Here is a 20,745-nt window from a genome sequence, read left to right as displayed (position 1 = left end):
GATCGATCAACTCGGTTTACTGCTCCAGGATTAAGCTTAAAAGGACATTCTTAGTAAAAACTATATTTGCTGTGCTAATTACCCGTTGCATATTTTCTTTTACGCTGCCACATTTTCTTTCATGCTATTTTCAGAAACTTCCAATTTATACATCCGTCCACACTTTCTATCATATACAATTTTCTATCATCTACTCTTCATAAATCGAGAAGAAATAAAATTCTTTATATGGAAAGAAAATAATCAAAATTCTTGGAGATTGAAAAAACGGTCTGTTCCATGCAGCATAACTGGTAGTTAGAGTGAAATATTGCCAAAACAATTTTAGTAGCAAATTGAGGATTGGAGCATATACATAATTAGGAATTTGCAGCTGCTTAATTCCTCCTCTGCTTGCTTTTTAAGAAAACATTTCTGATTAGCATTTACATTTGTGGCCTCCATTCAGCTACATTTTGGGAAAAGGGGATTCTTAAGCTGCATAAAACCAAAACATCAAGAGCTAATTCCATTATTTTTAAATTAATCTAAGTTACTGCAGCTATATCTTTCTTTTTATGTTTTGTTTTCTACAATGTGGAAAAATTGTAACAACAATGTTAATATTTTTAAATGAAAATATTATGACTTTGTGCTTAAAATAATATACTAGAGCTATTTGGTTTTGCTGCACAATATTTAAAATGCATCTGTTTGACAAGCTGAATCTTATCTACAGCCTTTATTTCTACCTGCGTCACATATTCATTACTCACATGACTCACTGTATGAACCTCATACTCTGCTTTACCAGCACTTTCTTTATAAGCTGTCAAGGATATATATCCTTTATTGATTACCAGTCCTGTGGTACAGAGCAAATTCCGAATTGTGGTAGCAGATGAGTACTGGTAAAATAATGATTTAAATTTATTTGTGTATGGCTTGGAAATCTTTTGATAAAATTAGATTTCAGTGTCACTCAATTAATGTATAATGTATAGGTGGTGATTTTTCAGATACTTTGGTGCTTAATCATTGACTGTAACCAATGAACATTATGCTGATCTGCAGTGGATGTGCACTAATATAGTTCAGCGACGCTCTAGTGTTGCTTCTTGATCCATGATCATATTAAATGGTGGTGCTGGCTCAAAGGGCCGAATGGCCTACTCCTGCACCTATTTTCTACGTTTCTTGAAAAAAACAGTGTGCTTTGCTTTATAAGAATTATTGTACTGTGCCGTTTCATGCTCCTGTTGCTAATCTGAAGTAGCGTGGAATTTCGGTTAAATAACGGAGGTAGAACAATCCTTGGGGATGTCACTTGGCAACTTTCTTACTGCATAGACACAATCCTGGTGCACTGTTTTTGTTTGTCACTATTATTGAATAAGGCTAGTTTAGTGGTTGCAAAAAGCAGACATTCAAGCTCTGACATCAACTGATATCGTTTCATTACTGGTCAGTTTTTCATATTCTTAAATCTTAAATTCAAAACATTTTACTGAAGTGTATATTGTTCAGTAGTGGAAGCTGGAGAATGCAATACCATCAGGTCCGAGAACTTCCATGTTTATCATTCTGTGGTATTTCTCATTAGCACCTATGCGAAAAACAGCAATATATAATGTGATGTGTCTGAAGAAGGGTCTCGACCTAAAACATCACCCATTCCTTCTCTCCAGAGATGCTGCCTGTTACGCTGAGTTACTCCAGCTTTTTGTGTCTATCTTCAATATGTAATGTGAAGCAGGCATAAAATACAAGCTTAAGGCAAGGAATGAATATCATTATGATCTTGGGGTTCACCAACAAATTATGTCCACTGAAATACCGATAAAGCATAGTTCATTTTTTTCTGTATTTCTTAACAGCATTGTTAGAGGTTAGTTCGAAGATAGACACAAAGTGCTGGAACAACTCAGTGGGTCAAGCAGTATCCCTGGAGAACAAGAATAGGCGGCTTTTCGCGTCAGAACCCTCCTTCAGACTTTAGAGGTTATTTTGACTCATTGAATCAAAGCTGGCTCACAGATCAATCCATTCGCCATCTTTTTTCTGTAACCTACTCTCCCCGTGTTTCGATCAGCTTCCTCACCCAACTCACCCTGATTCTACTGCTCACCTACATGGCAGTCATTTCACCATGGCAAAATAACCTACCATAGTGCACATCTCTGACACGTTGGATGAATTCAGATGAAGGAGAAAAATCATGCGGTCACAGGGACAAATATAAAGTCCACACAGATGGTATTGAAGGTCGGGATTTAACTGGGTCACAGGAGCAGTGAAGCATCAGAGTGACACCCACAATTCTGTGCCACTCCTATCCTTGGTTTACGGGTTTACAAAGCGGTCAATTTCCTCCCGGCAAGATCCCACAAATAGCAATGAAGTAAGATGAGATAATATGTGTTGGTTGAGAAATAAATGGTGGCCAGGATGCTAGGATAATCCCCTTATTTATGGTATGATTTGCATCTACATTTGAGTGGAGTTAGGACATTGGTGTAATGTAATGTGTCACCCAAGATGGTTGATAGGAATTAATTTAATATCCAAATAAGGTTGCAGTCACCTGCAGTGAATTACCACTGAATTATGTGCTGACATCCAAGATCCTTTGACTTGGCACATTGAATAAAACCTGATATCTTCCAGCTTTGAAAAGCCATGAAAGATGAAATGTTGTCAGCCTGAACAATTTACCTGTTTTTCCACTTCTCCAGATGCTGCTTAACTTTCCGTCTTTTTCAACACTTTGCGCTTGCTGTTTTTCAGTTGAATTTCCTGTATTGTTTTATATCTGCCACAATGTGTACAGATGGTGGGAGCTGATTATTAATAATTTGATTTCCACAAGGACATTCCCATCTGCAAAGTTAGTCAACTAACAGTAATTATTTTAATTGATCGGAACTTTAACTATAGGGACCCTGCTGAAAGCAAAAATACTAGTTGTCTTGATTTGTTTTCCAGTATATGGACTATTTGTAGCTTATTATCTTAAAAACGTACACTGCACATATTGACCTCTTTAAAAAAAAATTGTATCCTCTCATATATTGTAATAGCTAGTTAATGGCTTGAAAGTCAACACCTCTACTGGTGGTTCCTCTCCAAGTTGCACTCCATCCCACCTTGAACTATAATGCCGCTCCTTCAGGGCTCTCACTTAACCTTTTTTCGCTGTTGCCAGCCGGGCAACCTAGGCAGCTTTTTAGGTTGCCAATTGATAGTTTAGGTGGTCATTTAAGACGGCTTGCATGACGCGTGCGATAATGTGCTTGGACGAAGTGCGTAGTTACCAGTCGGAAATATGCTCAATGAAGCATTCACATACTATTTCAGTTTCAAATAAGTCACAAACTAAACCTATTCACCAATCAAGACATGATATATCCCACAATGACATGCAGCAAAATTATAATACAGTATCTCAACTCTTTTTACAATTGCAATTTCTATTATTTCTTTCCACTTACAAACAAAAATGTGGTTGGATTATTCAGCGTATGATCAACCTGCTTCAATAAATCCTGGACCAGGGTTGGGGAACCTGCGGCCTTCTAGGCCATTAAGTGCGGCCTTTTGAATTAATCCAAATTTTGTAGAACAAATCCTTTTCTTTTTATTGATATGTTTTTGTTCGTCTTTTATTATTTTTATTTTAATCTTAAAATGAACGTACTTAAAATACCAAAGAGTAAAAGAAGATTCAACTAAATATTCCTCCCCGACTGACAGCCACAATTAAAACATTAGTGTCATGAGGGCTATTTTAACAAAATAATGTCCATTTTGAAGTATATCTAATTGAAGTTTCTTGGATGCGGCCTTATTAGATTACAGCTAACTTAATGCGGCATTCCAACATGAAAAGGTTCCCCACCCCTGTCCTGGAGCATGGTAACATATATGCTTAACCATGCACACTACAGATTGATGCAAGCATGTTTTCTGTGAAGGACTGAGAATTATCCTAACATGGCCATAGCACGGGTCTATTCCTCTTGAATCTTCAATCATCAATCTCTGTTGTGCCCAGTTACGGCAAGGTAAGTTGATAAAGAATTTAATCGATCTGTTTGACACCTTTGAAGGTAGACACAGTAACAACATCAAGAGGGGAAAAATAGATACATAATATATCCCTTCTGCTCTAGGGATACATAATATATCCCTTCTGCTCTAGGGTTTTGTAATTTAAAAGAAATAAAGAGAATGGAAGTGTACTTTGATTTGATTTTGCTTGTAACATACTTGTTACTGTATTATTATTATTACCTGACCAGACCGACACCATACTTTTGAATGTACATAATACCTCTTTTACTCTGTGCCCACTAAGAAGATGAATCATGGAAGTAGGTGACTATCAATTAAGAAAATTGGCAAGTGAGATTGCCCAGCAGGGCAATAAAAATGGCTGAAGTGGTTTTTTTTTGGTGGGGGGGGGGGGGGATATCAACTTTAAATGAAGAGAAACATTATATTTGTGAGAACGTGTAACTTCTCTGCTTGATATTTAAACTATCTCCTGAAAAGCATAATAAAGCCAGAGCTGTTCAAATACATCTAAAAGTCACTTTAATTGTCATCTGAGTCACTCTCGAGCAGAGCATCCTCCTCATCAGACTTGTCACTGTCAGGGTGAGGTCCCGAGGCAGAAGTTGCAGCTGGGTCTTCTCCCGTGTCAGGCCTCCTTGCCCTCATCCCTCCTGCAGGCCACAAGCTGATAGCTGGCCGAGGATCAAAGTCCTTGATGTTACTGGCATGCAGCATGATGAGGAGCTGCTCCAAGACCAACTCTTTTCTATCCACCTGTATTTGTTGCGTGTCTTTGTTTTGAACTATTGTGCAATGTTACACATGTCAGTATATTTGACAAATTTGATTTTTTTAAAGAATGACAAGAGATATTAATTGCTTTGTAAATTTGACTTAATTCTATTGATGATAGACCATTTTTCAATTGCATAGTGTTGTGAATTGAGATGAAAATTAAGAAAGAGAAGTATGAATTTTCTTGAGCCATGTGCATGGTTTGTGGTTTTAATTCTTCCCCTTTTGATTATGCAGAGTGAAATAGCTTTCTTGGTTCACCACAATCTATACCCTTTGTTTGCTTAGATTAGATCTCCTTTTGATCTGTAGACCTTCAAAGGCATTTGGATTTGGATATCTTATTCAATGTACTCTAAGGCCTGAAATTTCCTCAGCGGGATATCCATTTTACCAACTCCAGTTTCTTGCTTAAACCACAAAAGTTAGCTTCTACTTTTCACATGGTTTTATATCGGTTCCCATTTCTAATTTCCAATTGGATTTTCATTGTTAGCTCCCATCAGCATGCTTGTTCCTCTGGTAGCAGAATCTTTCATTGCCTTCATGTGCTTGTTTCTTATGGATTTTGTCACTTCTATGTGGTAGAGTGTCTCCATGATCCTGCAGCTTTTTGTCACCCTCTCCTTATGTGCTATGAATTGTACAATTTCAGGAGTGATTAAAAGCCCCTGGACCACTCTTCTCCTTTTGCTTCCTTCCCTCTGTGAGTGACCAAACACTTCCTCTTCTTTACTATTTCCTTTAATGTGTGGGCTGACCGCACTGGTGGAAGCAGAAGCATAATAATTCCTGAACTTCGAACGTGTCCTGAGAATAGGAAGGGCAGTGCTTTATATCGTCCTAATTTTCTCAGCTGCAGTTTAAACATGATGTGCTATATTCGCAGGACGAGAAAAAAAACAGCGTCAAGAGCCCTCTAGTAGATAACGCTAAACATTTAAATGAATTTATACATTGATGTTAGACTTGAATTGAATTCTCCTGAATCCAGGATTTGCACACAAGCGTGACCTAGACGTTGGCTTTAACTCCTCTGTGTGATTGCCTGGTGAATGAAAATAGAAGATGTTCTTCAAATTGACTTAACTGTAACCTCGTCTTTTACCAAATTGGTATAATTAAGTGAGTGTCCTGACTTTTCCCTTATTGTTTGACACTCTATCCAAATGCTTCAGCTTCAATGAAAACTGAACACGTCACCGTTTCCATTTTTCGTAGTAATAATTTATCAGTAATTTGAATTCATTATATTTTATAATTAATTCACTTGTTTAAAAAAAAAGTCCTGATGCAGTTTTGTAATTTGATTTAAATCATTGGATATGAAGACCCTAAACAATATCACCTGCCCATTCCCTCCACAAATGCTGCTCGACTTGCAGACAGTTTCTTCACCACTTTGTGTTTAACTCAAGATTCCAGCATTTGCCTTGTGTCTCTTTGTAATTTTATTTCATGTTTATTCTTTAGTGTTTATTTTCTATAAAAAATGAGTGGGCCTGTTTTATCCTGAATGATGTTGTGGTTTGTTGGCTGTAACTGCAAAATGGGCAATATAAACACCATCTTTCTTTGGATAAGGCTAAGGGTGACTGAGCAATGTTCATGGATATGATAGATCAAGATAAAAGGCTCTAGTGCAACACACAGTTGTAATGGTGAAGATTCTCATACGTAAACACAGACAATGATTGGCACAAGGGATGGGAGAATGTGATGTTTAGTTTAGAGATACAGCGCGAAAACAGGCCCTTCGGCCCACCGAGTCCGCACCGACCACCCCCCTACATTAACACCACCCAACACACACTAAGAACAAATTTCACACTTATACCAGCCAATTAACCTACAAACCTGTACATCTTTAGAGTGTTGGAGGAAACTGAAGATCTTGGAGAAAGCCCACGAGAAGAACGTACAAACTCTGTACAGTCAGCACCCGTCGTCGGGATCGAACCCGGGTCTCCGGCGCTGCAAGCACTGTAAGGCAGCAACTCTATCGCTGTGCAACCGTGCATGATGCACCGTGATGTATCAGAGCGTGCTTTGTGAAGACTTAGAGTGAAGAAGAATCTGGGAGGATTTGCAAATAAAGGTTAACTGATCCTAATGCTCATTGGGGACCAGACCATTGAAAAGAAGAGTGATAGTTGAATAGGAATTAGTCCAGGGTGTAATTTGGGCGACAAAGCTGTGAAGTTGTGAAAGCTGGCAATGCGGGCGTTGGAAAAATTGAGAATGAAATCGTGGTTGAGAAAAGCTAATGTAACCGAGTAAAACTAAATCTTCAGCCGGAAATTTTCATCAACCTGATACAAATCAACTAAACATAAAATTCTGACATTATTGAAACTGCTGAGCAGTTCTAAATGATTGTCAACAATTTTTTAATTTATTACGTTTGCGAGTGGTTTTCCATGACATAATGTATTCGCTGGCACCATCAGTAGTGAGAACTCAATTTCAAAAGAACCACATTATAAATTTTGTTCATAATTATAGCCTGTCATTGTGTAATTTTCATACAGCGATTATGTTAAGCAGTTATATTTATGATGATTATAATAATTGTACTTCCATTTGGTGAAATAATAGAAACATTGAAAATTATGAATAGGCCATTTGGCCCTTCGAACGTTTCGACCTTTGAACTGGCTTTGCCCTTTAAACTGCTTTTCCCTTCAGGACAATCATGGCTGATCCTCTATCATGCCATATCCTTACCACTAGTTTAGAAATCACTCCCCTCGCCCCTGAAATTTATTCAGTGACTTGTCCCCTATAGCTCTCTCGTGAGAGAGCCTTCTTTGCAAATAAATTTATCCTCATCTCAGTCATAAATTATTATTTTTTGTTTAGTTTAGAGATACAGCGCAGAAACAGGCCTTTCGGCCGACCGAGTCCGCTCTGACCAGCGACCATCGCACATTAACGCTATCCTGCACACACTAGGGACAATTTACATTTATACCAAGCCAATTAATCTACAAGCCTGTACGTCTTTGGAGTGTGGGAGGAAAGTGAGGATCTCGGAGAAAACCCTCAAGATCATGGGGAGAACCGAACAAATTCCGTACAGACAGCACCCGTCTCCGGCTCTGCAAGCGCTGTAAGGCAGCAACTCTACCGCTGTGCCATCCAGTATGTAATGCATTACATTAAATGTATTATCCCATATCCTGAGATTATGACCTTTGCTTCTAAATTGGCAAGTCAGGGGAAACAGTTTCCTCACATGTGGTCTGCCTAGCCTTGTCAGGATTTTGTACATTTAAATTAGATCCGTTCTTATTCTTCAAAACTTAAGCGAAAACAAACCTAGTCGACCTAAATTCTCTGATATGGCAGTGCCTTCACTAGAAAATCAGTCTTGTTGACCTTCACTACACTCCCTCTATGGCACATAATCCTTTCTTGGGTAGGGAGACCAAAATTGCACATGATACACCTGCTGTGGCCATATAACTGCTCAGTATAATTGTAGCAAGACATCTATTTAAATCCTCCTTCAATGAAGACCAGCATACCAATTGCTGTCTTAACTACTGCTGAACTTGCATGTTGGCTTCAAGTGACTGGTTTGCAAGAATACCTAGATAACTTTGTACAAGAACATTTCCAATTTAAAATACTGCCACAATTTAAATAACATCTCCTTTCTGTTTTTGTCTTTCCAGAATACATAGTTATATTTATCTATCGGCCCTATTTCTGCCCATTTGTTCATAGTTGCTTTGAAGCCTTATTCCTTCCTTTGCATAATTCACAATCCCACCCAGTTTAATGTCTTCAGCAAACTTCTAGATATTACATATGTAGGGAGGAACTGCAGATGCTGGTTTATACCGAAGATAGACGCAAAATGCTGGAGTAATTCAGCGGGACAGGCAACATCTCTGGATAGAAGGAATGGGTGATGTTCGGGTTGAGATCCTTCTTCAGACTATATTCTAGATATTACATTTTGTTATCTCACCCAGATCATTGAGGTATATTCAGAATAGCTGAAGCCATGCACTGATCCCTGCAGTAGCAGATTAATAATACTTGACACCAAAAAAAACCTAATTTTTGTTTACTCTCTGTCAACCAGTTTTCAGTCAATGCCAATACCACATGGTTTTATTTTCCAGACTACTTTTTATTAAGACTTTATCAAAAGCTTTCTGAAAGTCCAAGTGCACCACATCCCCACGTTATCCCTTATCTGTTCGACCATTCATATCCTCAAAGAACTCCAGTGTTTGTCAATGACCACTTTCAAAAATACATTTTACTATTGGCTTATCACATGGATGTTTACCAAGTATCTAATTATCTCATCCTTTATAAAATGCCTGCAGCATTTTCCTCACTACTAATCTGATGTTGGACTTCCTTTTATCTCTCTCCCTTCGCCTTTAAATAATGTGGTTAATTTGCCATCCTCCAATGTGTGGGAACTGTTGCATGCTCCTTTGAATACTGCAGAAATGCAAATCGATGTGTCCACTATTTCCACAGCTACCTTCTTCGCCACTCTTGGAGGCAAATTATCAGGCTCTGCGGTTTATAGGCCGTCTGTGCCATTAGTTTCTCAAGGACAATTTTCTTACAAATTCTTATTTCCTTTGGCTCCTCACCTTGATTAGATTCCTGATTTATAGCTGTTTATGGAAAATAACTTGCCCTTTTCAGTGAAGATAGTACCAATAGATTAGTAGAAACAAGAAATTGCAGATGCTGGTTTACCAAGTAAAGACACAAAATACATGATGAGCACAGAGAGTTAAGCAGCATCCCTGGAAAACATGGATGACGTTTTGGTTCAGGACCGTTCTTGAGACCCCCTTGAGTCTGAAGAAGGGTCCCCACCCGATGCGTCACGTCCTGAAGCGTCACATATACATGTTCTCCAGGGATGCTGCCTGACCCGCTGAGTAACTCCAGCATTTGTGTCTTCCGAAGATTTGTATTACTGCTCTTGCCATTTGTTGGTTCCTCATTACGAATCCTCCTGTTTCTGAACTTATGGTTGCGTGCTCTAGTTTTTCCCCTTCTTTGCCGTATTTATGGCACATTTTACAGCCTACTTTTGTGATTAAAATGTATCAATGCAAATATTGGGGAAATATGCTGGGTAAATGAACTTTTTATATAAATGGGAATACGTATTTTGACTCCTATCTGAAAGAAGGTAAAACTTTTGGGTGTGTTCAGGTCAGGCAATATGTCTCAGAAATAACTCTGCGGAAGGCCATATTATCTTTAATAATTCATCAAGGGTTATATTTAGTTAGGAGCATAATAGTGTGTAATTTTTATCTGATGTCAGTCATCATGTAATTGGTTTCTGTATTATATTTAAAAGCAGAATTCCAAGGTGGCTACTGAGATTCCAGATTTTAGAAAAGGTGGTAATGCGTCCACAGGTAATTGGACAACTTAGTTGATGGGTGATCAAATGGAATGTAATATAATATACAGTTTGAATCTGTATCCCTAAAGGGATAAGAACACTACTCATGAGACTACTTCGGACGAGAAATGAGGTTGGTGATATAATGACTGAGGTCATCGTGTATATTGATGTGTGACACCAGCATTGTGGTAGATGACATAGAGATGGTAGATGAGCAAGCCAGGAAAAGTGCCTAAAACAATGAGGTGCCAACCTGGTGAAGCTGCAACAAGATTCCCTTAATTGTATCCTCTGAATCTGCACGCAGCAAATCAGATCAAAGCTTCACTATCCTGCTGCATACAGTTGTAAATTGTGGTGAATGATTTAAAATAAAATAAAGATAGGATGAGACTCAAATAACTGCTGCCATTCTCAAATGGTAGATCCCAGGACATAAGTGTAGTCAAAAATGGAGAGGAAGTGACCTGCTTTGGTCTTATCCTGACGTTCCACCATCATAAACTAACGTTTATCCAATCTGATTCATATCACATGATTTCAGGAATGGCTGTTCCTAAATCAGTTATCACTGACATCGCAGTAGAAATGCTTAAACCATGGGTAACTTTCTTGCATACCAAACTTGGGGACACCTAAAATGTTGGCTACGGACAATGTGGAACATTCATTCTTGTATTAATCAAGTGTGAATTCTTCTAAATGATCGAGACAATGCTTCATTGCTCACCATGAACCTGCTCAGCGCCGAAAGTATGACATTAGGATCACTGCTCCATGTTGTTTTAAGGTAGGTAAGGCTAAGGCTCCAGATCTAAATAAAGCTGTGGCCCAAACAATTGACAAAACTGGAATTACAGATTTTTTTTTTCTAGAGACTTTTTTTTCTATCTTCACAAGCCGAACACAGAATGGGAGAGAAGCCATCTGATGGGGAAAAAATCAATTGAAAAAAATAGGTGGGAAAAAGTGCGAGAGAATTGTTTTCTTTTTACTAGTTTAGTGACTCCAAGATCCCTCTGCACATCAATGATGATAAGAGCATTAACATTATACTGTACAGGTATATGATTCATATATACGAGACCTAACATTAGTCACAGCAAGAATACTGTGTGTAGGCCTGAATGTTAGATTTGCAGTGGAGTGGTGCAGAGGTGATTCACCAGGAAGCTATGAAACATCAGCATATTCATTTTGCCTACAAAGATGCAGTGTGACTTGTTGAGTTCATTCAGTGTTCTCTTTTCTAAGGATGACCTGATTTAAATGTGAAAATTTAGCAGAGTTGTCCATAGCTAGGGGGCACAGATTTACAGTTGGGGCTTGATGTTTTAAATGGGATTTGAGGAAGATTTTTGTTATCCATAAGAGGTCTTATTCCTTAACAAAGGAGTCTGTAACCAAAGAGCATATATTTAAATTAATGGGTATGAGGTTTAGAGAGAATGTACTTCCCGAAAATACGAAGGAGTCAAGTACTCTCAATATACAAGTATTTAGATGGGCAATTGAAATGCCATGGAAAGACACAAAAAGCTGGAGTAACTCAGCAGGACAGGCAACGTCTCTGGAGAGAAGGAATGGGTGACGTTTCGGGTCGAGACTCTTCTTCAGAAATGCCATGGCATGGAAAACAATTAACCCAGTGCGGGATAATGGAATTAGTATAGATAGGTACCTGATGAAATCACGGGGTGAATGTACAGTTTTGGTGCTGTATGACTGTCTAGTTACCAGCTGTTTAGTTTTGCCAGATATTTCATCTGCTGCTGTTGCACAGAAAGGTGATATGAGATGGTAGATTAAATATATTGAAGAATCTCTGAGTTGAGCAACATCTGTGGAGGGACATGGTTAGTGAACATCTCCAACTGGGCTGAAAGAGTTGGATGCTCAAATTTCGAGCATCTGTAGTCTCTTGTGTCTTGATGTTTGGGGTGGGGTGTGGTTACTTGTGGAGATAGAAGAGTAAACCACAATATCTGAGGAATCCTGCAGGATTCCGAGTAGGGAGGAGAAGGCAAGATGTGGCCGGTGTTAGGAATTGAGGATGATCCATTGAATGTGAAAACTGCAAATGTGGACATTCCGTCCAGGCTCTTGGAAGAATGAGGGCAGACGGGTAAGAATCCATGATTGAGGAAAATGAAGATATTTTGAAAGAACTGATTCCTACCGCCACGGGTACCATGTAATCCCGTGCTACCTGCGCCTTGGTCGGATAGTCGGCGACTAAACCGTCTCCCCCACCTGGCTGTGGACCCCCAGCAGGACATAAAACAAGACCTGTCAAAGGGCAGATGAGCTCCTAGCGAGCCAACGGCCATCCACATTTCAGCAGAAGTTGCGATCACTGTCGTACATAGCATCGTAAGGCACCGTACTCGTTGATGTTTTCAACGATAATGATGATTGGGAAGGTGGGATTGCCAGAACAAAGTAATTGTGCCCTTAATATAATTATAATAAATTATTTAAATATTTTTTTAAATTAATGCAAATTTCCTTCAAGGAACCGAGTGGTCAAATAAGTGGTTGTTCAATGTGATAACATGATCTAACCAGGGAACAAGGGTGGTCAGTGGAATACTGCAACAATAACTAAGCGGACTGGCCCAATAATCAGCCATGATCTTTTTGAAAGCCCAAACAGCATCCAGTAACTAATTGATCAACTTATGTTTTTGTTTCTCATCCTCATAATTACAGTTCTAAAAAAAATTAATTATCCCACCAATTGCTGTCTACAAAATTAATTTTGACTCTTAACTCCTATGCTGATTTTTACGGTGGAAATTACGTCTGCAAACGTCCCATTACAATCACAACCTCCAACTCAAAGTTTCTCTGTCACCTGGTTTTTCATCTGGAGTGCAGAGGAAACTCATGATGTCTCATTTGACTTACCTGCTTCTCAAATTGTGCTGCATTTAAATACAAATTTTGAGAATTTAGATTTAATTATATTGACAACATTGCTGTCCTTCAAAACATCCTCATTTCCCAATATTGGATCTGTTGTGATAACAGGAAGAACGATCTTGCTGTTGTCTGCCACGTGACAATGTCAACTGTCTCCTTCCAGTGACCAAACGAGCTGCTCCCTGAATTGCATTGTGAATTCTGTCCATCAGGAGGCATAACGAGCACAATCTTCCCTGTGCAGCCACTTGAGATATGCAGGGAGCAGCATTTGACTTCTCTATTACTTTGAGGGATTAGGCCACATTCTTTTCAAATTTGGTGCCACCATAAATATGTATCCATCTTACATCTATTTCATGATGATATGCAAGCTGTGATCTTAATTGGTAGGTTGACAACAGACACAATCTCATTTTGTAATAGTGCAAATTAAGACTCTTATCGTCTCTAGAGCCCTTTCCTCAATCTTTCTTGCTGCACCTCGCCTCTTGGAAACCTTCGCTGGAGTAGAGCTAATTTACAGGGCACCCTACATTGCCTTCTTCCAGAATTAAGGTAAACGCATTCAGTCATGATGCTGCAGTCTGCATGTACTCCTGTTTGGACATTATGCTGCAAGACCTGGTCGAGTTATCTATTGAATCAGAGGAAAGAGTTAACATCTACTAAACATCTACTAAAGGGCCTGTCCCACTGTACAAGGTTATTCAAGAGTTCTCCCGAGTTTATCCTGATTCAAACTCGGAGAATTACGGTAATAGCCGTTCGTGGGTACTCGGGGCTCTCGTGGACATTTTTCACAGTGCTGAAAAAACTTCACGAGTTACTGCGTTTCCCGAGTACCTGCCGTTAGCATTATGAGCCGCTACGAGACATCTACGAGCTCCGACGTAGCCGCTACGTACATTCTACGTACTTACCACGAGTTTCATTTCAAGAGCTCTTGAATTACCTCTTACAGTGGGACATGCCCTTAAACTTAACATCTACTTCCACCAAACTACTTTTGTTCTACAGTAGTATAGACTGTTTCCCATATATCAGGAAACAGCTTACATTAAAGATAGGCATAAATGATTAAATTCACTATCGCCTCAACTGTTGGCTATCTGGGGAAAAGTGTGTTTGAAGATCGACCACTAATCCACCTCAAGGCTTATGGTTTAATGGCCAGCTCTGATCCTCTTGCCTCCCATATGCCTTTCAGATATGGACTACCTACAGCAGGCAGCTCAAAGCACTGGAGAGATGCCACTCGCTCTACCTTGCCAAAATTGTCCAAATCCTCTTGCAAGGTGCACGTCCCAGTATCAGGCTTCTCTCCCAGGCCAACATCTCCAACGTTGAAGCACAAATTTCATTCAGTCAGCTCCAATGAACAGGCCACAATTTTGTATGTATGATACAAGATTCTCAAAGGTTACCCTTCATTCATTCCTGTAATTGCAGCTGCTTTGCTTAGGCCCTGTGATCTGTTTATTTATTAAGTTTAATCAATTTTAGTGGAATTTTGTCAGATCACGTGCGTAGGCTTATTTAGAGCCAATACTCATTCCATTTACTAGACATTGCTGAGGAAAAGGTGCTAATTTATTTGGTTGGACTATTTTAATTATTGCAGAATTCCATATTCCATTATTCCTAATATTACCACTCTTTTCTGACTGTCCATCCTCTCGCCCCCGATCCGAGGGGCAACATTTTCACACAGATGGTGGTGAGTATGCCGGAGGACATAGTTGAGGCAGGTATAATTACAACATTTACAACAGGAGGGGTGTGGGCCAGGCGTGGACAAATGGGACTAACATGATTGGGGCATCTTGGTCAGCATGAGCGAGTTGGGCGGAGCGGCTTGTTTCCATGCTATATGATTCTGAGACTCTGAAGGGCTGGGTTCAGTGCTGACCTACGGTGTTGTCTTTGTTAATTTTACATGTTTTCTCTTTCATTGTGTGTACTTCCTCCGGGTGCTCTAGTTTCTTTCCAAAGAAGTACAGGTTAGAAGGTTAATTGCCTCCAGTATGTAGGTGAGTGCCAGAATCTGGAGGGAATTAATGGGAATGTGTGGGGAATACAAATGGGATTAGTGCCGAATTAATGTAAATCGGATGCTTGACCGAGTCATTGTATTTTTTTTCAGTGGGTCGGGATGAAGTGTCTACAATAGGTAGGTTTGTACTTAGACAGCAGTGGACACTTGCTTTCATTTCTGGCATGGAATTCTGTACCATTATCTACTCTTTTGTTTTGAAAAGGATTCTATCTAAAGTTAGGAAAAGTTAGTAAGAAATATTGTATTCTGTGATTAGTACGACTTTTTCCCAGAAAAAAATTTCAACCTTTCAACCCTTTATAAAACCTTCTGTCATCATTAATGCCGAGTTTGTCTTGAGATTGCTGCACTGCACATTTCCAAAAGTTCAGTTCAAGTGTAAAATATGAACTATGTTAATGAATAAGCTTACATAATTTACAACTTTTATGCACCTTCGAAAGGCATTGTCTGGTACAAATTTGACTTTTGTAGAGAATAATGGATAAATGCAAATATTAAAAATTCAATCACATTACTTTCACTGCTTTTAAAAAAAGAATTAAGTTCGTGCAGTTCATAAGGCAATACATAAGACATTGTTAACACTTTCAAAATAAACAGCTGAAATCAGTACAAAATACTGTATAATCAGAAGTATAGTTACAAAAAAAAGCAAATTACATTCCATGTTAGAGTCGAGGGTGAAACGGTATTGTGGTTTGTTCCCAAGGATTGGGTGCTCCACTTAGTGGTAGTACTTTGGAAGATTGTCTGTATTCAAATTCAGAGATGGAAGCTGGATGAAAATGGAGTTGCTGCTTTTCATTCTGCCTTGCTTCTAATATGACAGGTCAGAACTACCAATGATTCATAGAGTCCTGTGGAGAAAATAATGCAAATGTTTACAAAAAATATTTGGTGTCCATTATTGCAGAATTAGTGGTGATTGGCCTGCAAATCTGTTCTGTCCACACAACTGTAAAGGTTTGTAGAGTGTGCTGTGTTGAGAACAAATTAATGTAATTTCTCTTAAATGCACAGGCCAGTGTCGATTTTTTTTTTAACATTTGATCATTTGATAGTTCATGTATCTAGTAAATGAATTATATGTTTGCATGCTATGAAACAAAGCTGTTCCACATAAGGTAGCGTTGAAGTGACATCATGAGTAGTGTCGAGTTTCAGTTCCTGCAAGCGGCGTGACAGCTGTGATGCTTTATTTCTCTCTCTTTGGGCAATAGAGTGCTCACTGGGGAGCCTCTTCAAAGAAGCGGGATCCATTTCAGAACTTAGCAAATGCTGCATCTTGACAGATGTCGGGAGTTCAGCGAAAGGATTGAATTACCTTGAAGACCAAAGTCTGACTTTGTGCTGTGATTCTGTTTTTATTTGCTGGTTTGGTTGCTGGAACTGTGGCATACCAAAGCAATTGGTTAATACAATGTAAGTATGATTATGATGGGGAAAAACAATGCCTTATTTGAGTTGCATGCCGTGATTGTGTAGCATTTGTTCCGCAAAGTTTGCTAAAAAATTTCAGTTACAAAGGTGATATTGCTTTATTTCAGTGCAATGTAAACATTTAATTTAGAGATCGAAGTCTTTAAGGTTAAAGCAGTAAAATACTAATAGGCTTTAAACTGCAAATAAAATGAATATTCTTGAAATTTGTAAAAAGCAAACACATATACTAAACGTTGTGCAGTCTAACATATAATGTTATGTCTTTTGTTGCTAGATAGAGAAACTGTTTAATTCTATATTTGGCAGTGCTTGTTCTGATCACTGGTGACAGATTATATGCTTCTGTGATTTGATGATGATTGTGAGCTGCTCCATGGACTGGTACGAGCTTCCAACAGGCATGGAAAACAGAAGCAAATTAGAAGTAAGGTTGTTTAGTAAATTATCAGATACGTAGGCAATTTGAGTTTCAGGGTGGAGGATTTTTAAAATAGCATTAGCATTTTATTCTGCAACTTATAAACCTGACATGCAATTCACTATTTATGGCAATATTTTACCTCCGGGTTTTTTTCCCAAAAATATCATATTTTGTGCCAGCATCAAATGCCTCTTTAGATAGATTTTTGTTTTGTTAAACCATTAAGCCATACTAAAAGAGGCATTAAAGAAATACATATTTATGTGTCCAGGGTATTGCAGCCTCAAAATTCAGATTGAAAAGGGATATTAACTCATCAATGTAATCTTCAAAAGCATTTTTCTCTTCGCAAGGAAATAACGTGCCAACAGTGATGCCGGCAATGAGATAAATTCTTTAAAACTATAACATGTTTTAACTGAGGAGTGGGTGATTAGAAAATTCTATGTGTTTTTTTTTCATTTGTTTCAATGGAATCCATTCTGATTATTTTCAGAAAAAAAAATATCAATGAAATCAAAAAAAGGTTCTCTTTTGCACACTTGTGGCTATCTTGATTAATGCTTACTCAAGGTTTTTGGTTGGGCTCCATTTTGGATGGTGTGGATGGTGAATAGGATTTAAAGTGTTAAAGGATGAAGCACTCAACCAAAATATTGCAACCAAAATATTTATGTGGTTGGACCAGTTTAGTTTCTGAATTTGTTAATAATGGGCACTCAGCAACTAGTGCCATTGAATGTCAAGGGTAGATAATTGGATTCCCCCTTGTTGGAGTTGGTCTTTACGGTCCGAATTTAGAGTGCCACTTATCAGCCCAAGCCTGACTTGTCTTGGTCTTGCTACACGGGGAGCAAGACCTAGGCAGCTTAATTTGTCACTTCATTTTCTGCAGAGTTGCAAATATAATTAACATTGTCCAATTATCAGGGAGGAACCACAGCTGCTGACCTTATGATGGAAGGTCATTGATGAATCATTGGCAGATGACTGAATCCACAGCTCTGCAGGCAGATAGTATGGGTGAAAGTTACGGTCAATTTTAGTTTTTAGTTTTTGTAAGTCCACTTTTTTACGTGTTGTATCCATTGATGTATCATGTTATTCCAGCTGGAACTCACATAAATCCATCTCGTATTAATAGACAATATCTGCCACACCATCTCCCCCACATCCCATTTTCGATATCCCAGAGCAGTATCTAGGCCCAGCTGTACATTCAGACGTCGACTGTTTCATTTGCAGAAGAGTTAAGAGGCTGTCCCACTGTACGAGCTAATTCAAGAGTTCTCCCGAGTTTCCCCTGATTCAAACTCGGCGATTTACGGTAATGGCCACTCGTAGGTACTCGGGGCACTCGTGGACATTTTTCAACATGTTGAAAAATCTTCACGAGCTTACCGCGTTTCCCAAGTACCTGCCGTTAGCGTTACGAGCCGCTAAGAAACGTCCCGAGCGCTAAGAAACGTCCCGAGCACCGACGTACCCGCTACGTACATTCTACGTGCTTACCATGAGTTCGATTTTTTTTTAAACTCGGGAGAACTCTTGAATTAGCTCGTACAGTGGGACAGGCCCTTTAGGAGCGGAGTTGAACATTGTGCAATTATCAGCAAACACCCTTTCATCTGACCTTCTGATGGAAGGTATGGCATTTACCATTGGAAATCTTGAGCAGCCGGTCTTGTTATAAGTTCATAACTGATAGGAGCAAAATTAGGCCTTTTGGTGCATCAAGTCTACTCTGCCATTTATTCATGGCTGATCTTTCTCTCCTAACCCCCATTCTCCTGCCTTCTCCCCATAACCCCTGACACCCAAACTATTCAAAGTTATTTTCCTTTCCTATGGGCATTGATTGATGTTATTGGATTTATGTGCTTGAATTGAGGAAATGCAGATACAAGTTTCCTTTTATATGCAGTTCTGCAATTTATTTTTATGAAACCCAAAGTGAGTTATTCCACTAGAAAAGAAACATCCCTTTATAAAATCCCACCCAAGAATATCACTGCAGTGCCCTCGGGCTCGTATCATCTTCCATTGATTTATAAATGACTTTCCATCATAAGATTAGCAGCTGTGGCCAATCGCTGATGATCGTACAGTGTTAATTATACTTCCACGCAGCAATGTATCAGGATTTTGTCCCAACTAATCCAAATTATGATATTTGCACTTTTGCTTTGCTGATGTGATCCACCTATTCTTCAAAGCAGCATGTGGTCTATCCATGGAAACTTCAAATAGTCCACAGAGAATTCTCAGATCCAGTACTGGTGAAACATCAGAGAACTTGTTTAGTGATACTGAACTTTGCATTGAAGATAGACACAAAATGCTCGAGTAACTCAGCGGGAAAGGCAGCATCTCTGGAGAGAAGGAATGGGTGACGTTTCGGGTCGAGACCCTTCTTCAGACCCGAAACGGAACCCATTCCTTCTCTCCAGAGATGCTGCCTGTCCCTCTGAGTTGCTCCAGCATTTTGTGTCAACCAACATCTGCAGTTCCGTCCTACACATGAAGTTTGCATTTTTCATTCTTATCACTGTCATTCCATTGTTGGTTCTACAGTTTAAAAAAACTTTTGTTTTCCTGAAATTAATTGAACCAAACTGGCAACGATAAAAATCTGGGAAATGAAGTAAAAACAAGGTGAGTGGCTGTGTGGTTGGAATATTTTTTGACAGTGACTCCTACATAATTCTGACACTGACTCATGCTGACTGTACTTTGCTCCCACATATGCACAAAGGTGTTTTTGCAGGCTTTTCAGAATTCTGAGAGTGTGTGAGCATTACATAAAACTTAATTCCCCTTTTGTATTAAGAAATTGTCTCTGTGGATGTGTATTTTGTTTGAAGAGATTTTCTTGAAGCTATTACTGGAATTTCCATGTTTTCCCAATTTTTTGGGGCAAAGCTTTAATTATTCTGTATAATATCAATTTAAAAGGATATTTGTTTGCTTTGTACAAATTTGTGCTGGATGTGACGTATAAAATTAGACCAAAAATGTTCTGATTGATTTTATTTATTGAAGGATGACTACTTGTCTGATTTCCTTTTCTCATGTAGTTATCAATGCATGAACAAGAAGAATTGAATATGAAATAGAAATGCTTATCTTTTGGTGTTCATGCAGTGACTATTATTTGATATCCTACATATTTTGAATTATTTCTAACATTTGGCCAACTCTAGTTTCAAATCGTGTTCAGTTATTTCAGCCACTGGGCCGCAATTTGAAAGTTGTTTGCAAATGACTCTTCCTTTCATTCTCAATTGAACCTATTTAGGTCAACTTCCCTTTTTGGGGGGTTTTGGTATAGTTTTTAGTCGGTTTAGTTTAGAGATACAGCTCAAAAACAGGCCCTTCGGCCCACCGAGTCCATACCAACCAGCACACTAACACTATCCTACACACACTAGGGACAATTTACAATTATAATTTACAATTATATCAAGCCAATTAGTTTACAAACTTGTACATCTTTGGATTGTGGGAGGAAACCGGAGATCCCGGAGAAAACCCATGCAGGTCACGGGGAGAATGTGTAAACTCCGTACAGACAAACATCCGAATCCGGGTCTCTGGCACTGTAAGGCAGCCATTCTTTCGCTGTGGCACCATGCCTCCCACAATGGAGAATGTTTCCTC

At 38.9% G+C, this 20,745-nt stretch overlaps 1 protein-coding gene across 12 annotated transcripts in view; it reads left to right on the top strand.

Moving 5' to 3' along the window:
* Positions 1 to 20,745, top strand: part of plekha5 (pleckstrin homology domain containing A5) — a 249,979-nt gene that overhangs the window by 71,402 nt on the left and 157,832 nt on the right. Inside the window, exons 1-2 of one of the 12 annotated variants that reach the window (XM_033039508.1) lie at positions 16,435 to 16,643; positions 16,971 to 17,088. The exons of 9 other annotated variants lie outside the window; for them this stretch is intronic. The gene's annotated coding sequence lies outside the window, so the exon portion shown is untranslated. Of the gene's footprint in view, positions 1 to 16,030; positions 16,051 to 16,434; positions 16,644 to 16,970; positions 17,089 to 20,745 lie in introns of those variants that run through there. 2 more of the 12 variants (XM_033039509.1, XM_033039507.1) reach the window with 2 other exon arrangements.

This window comes from Amblyraja radiata, chromosome 21 (genome assembly GCF_010909765.2).
Source record: "Amblyraja radiata isolate CabotCenter1 chromosome 21, sAmbRad1.1.pri, whole genome shotgun sequence".
NCBI lineage: Eukaryota > Metazoa > Chordata > Chondrichthyes > Rajiformes > Rajidae > Amblyraja > Amblyraja radiata.
This window is presented reverse-complemented; position numbering and strand designations above follow the sequence as displayed.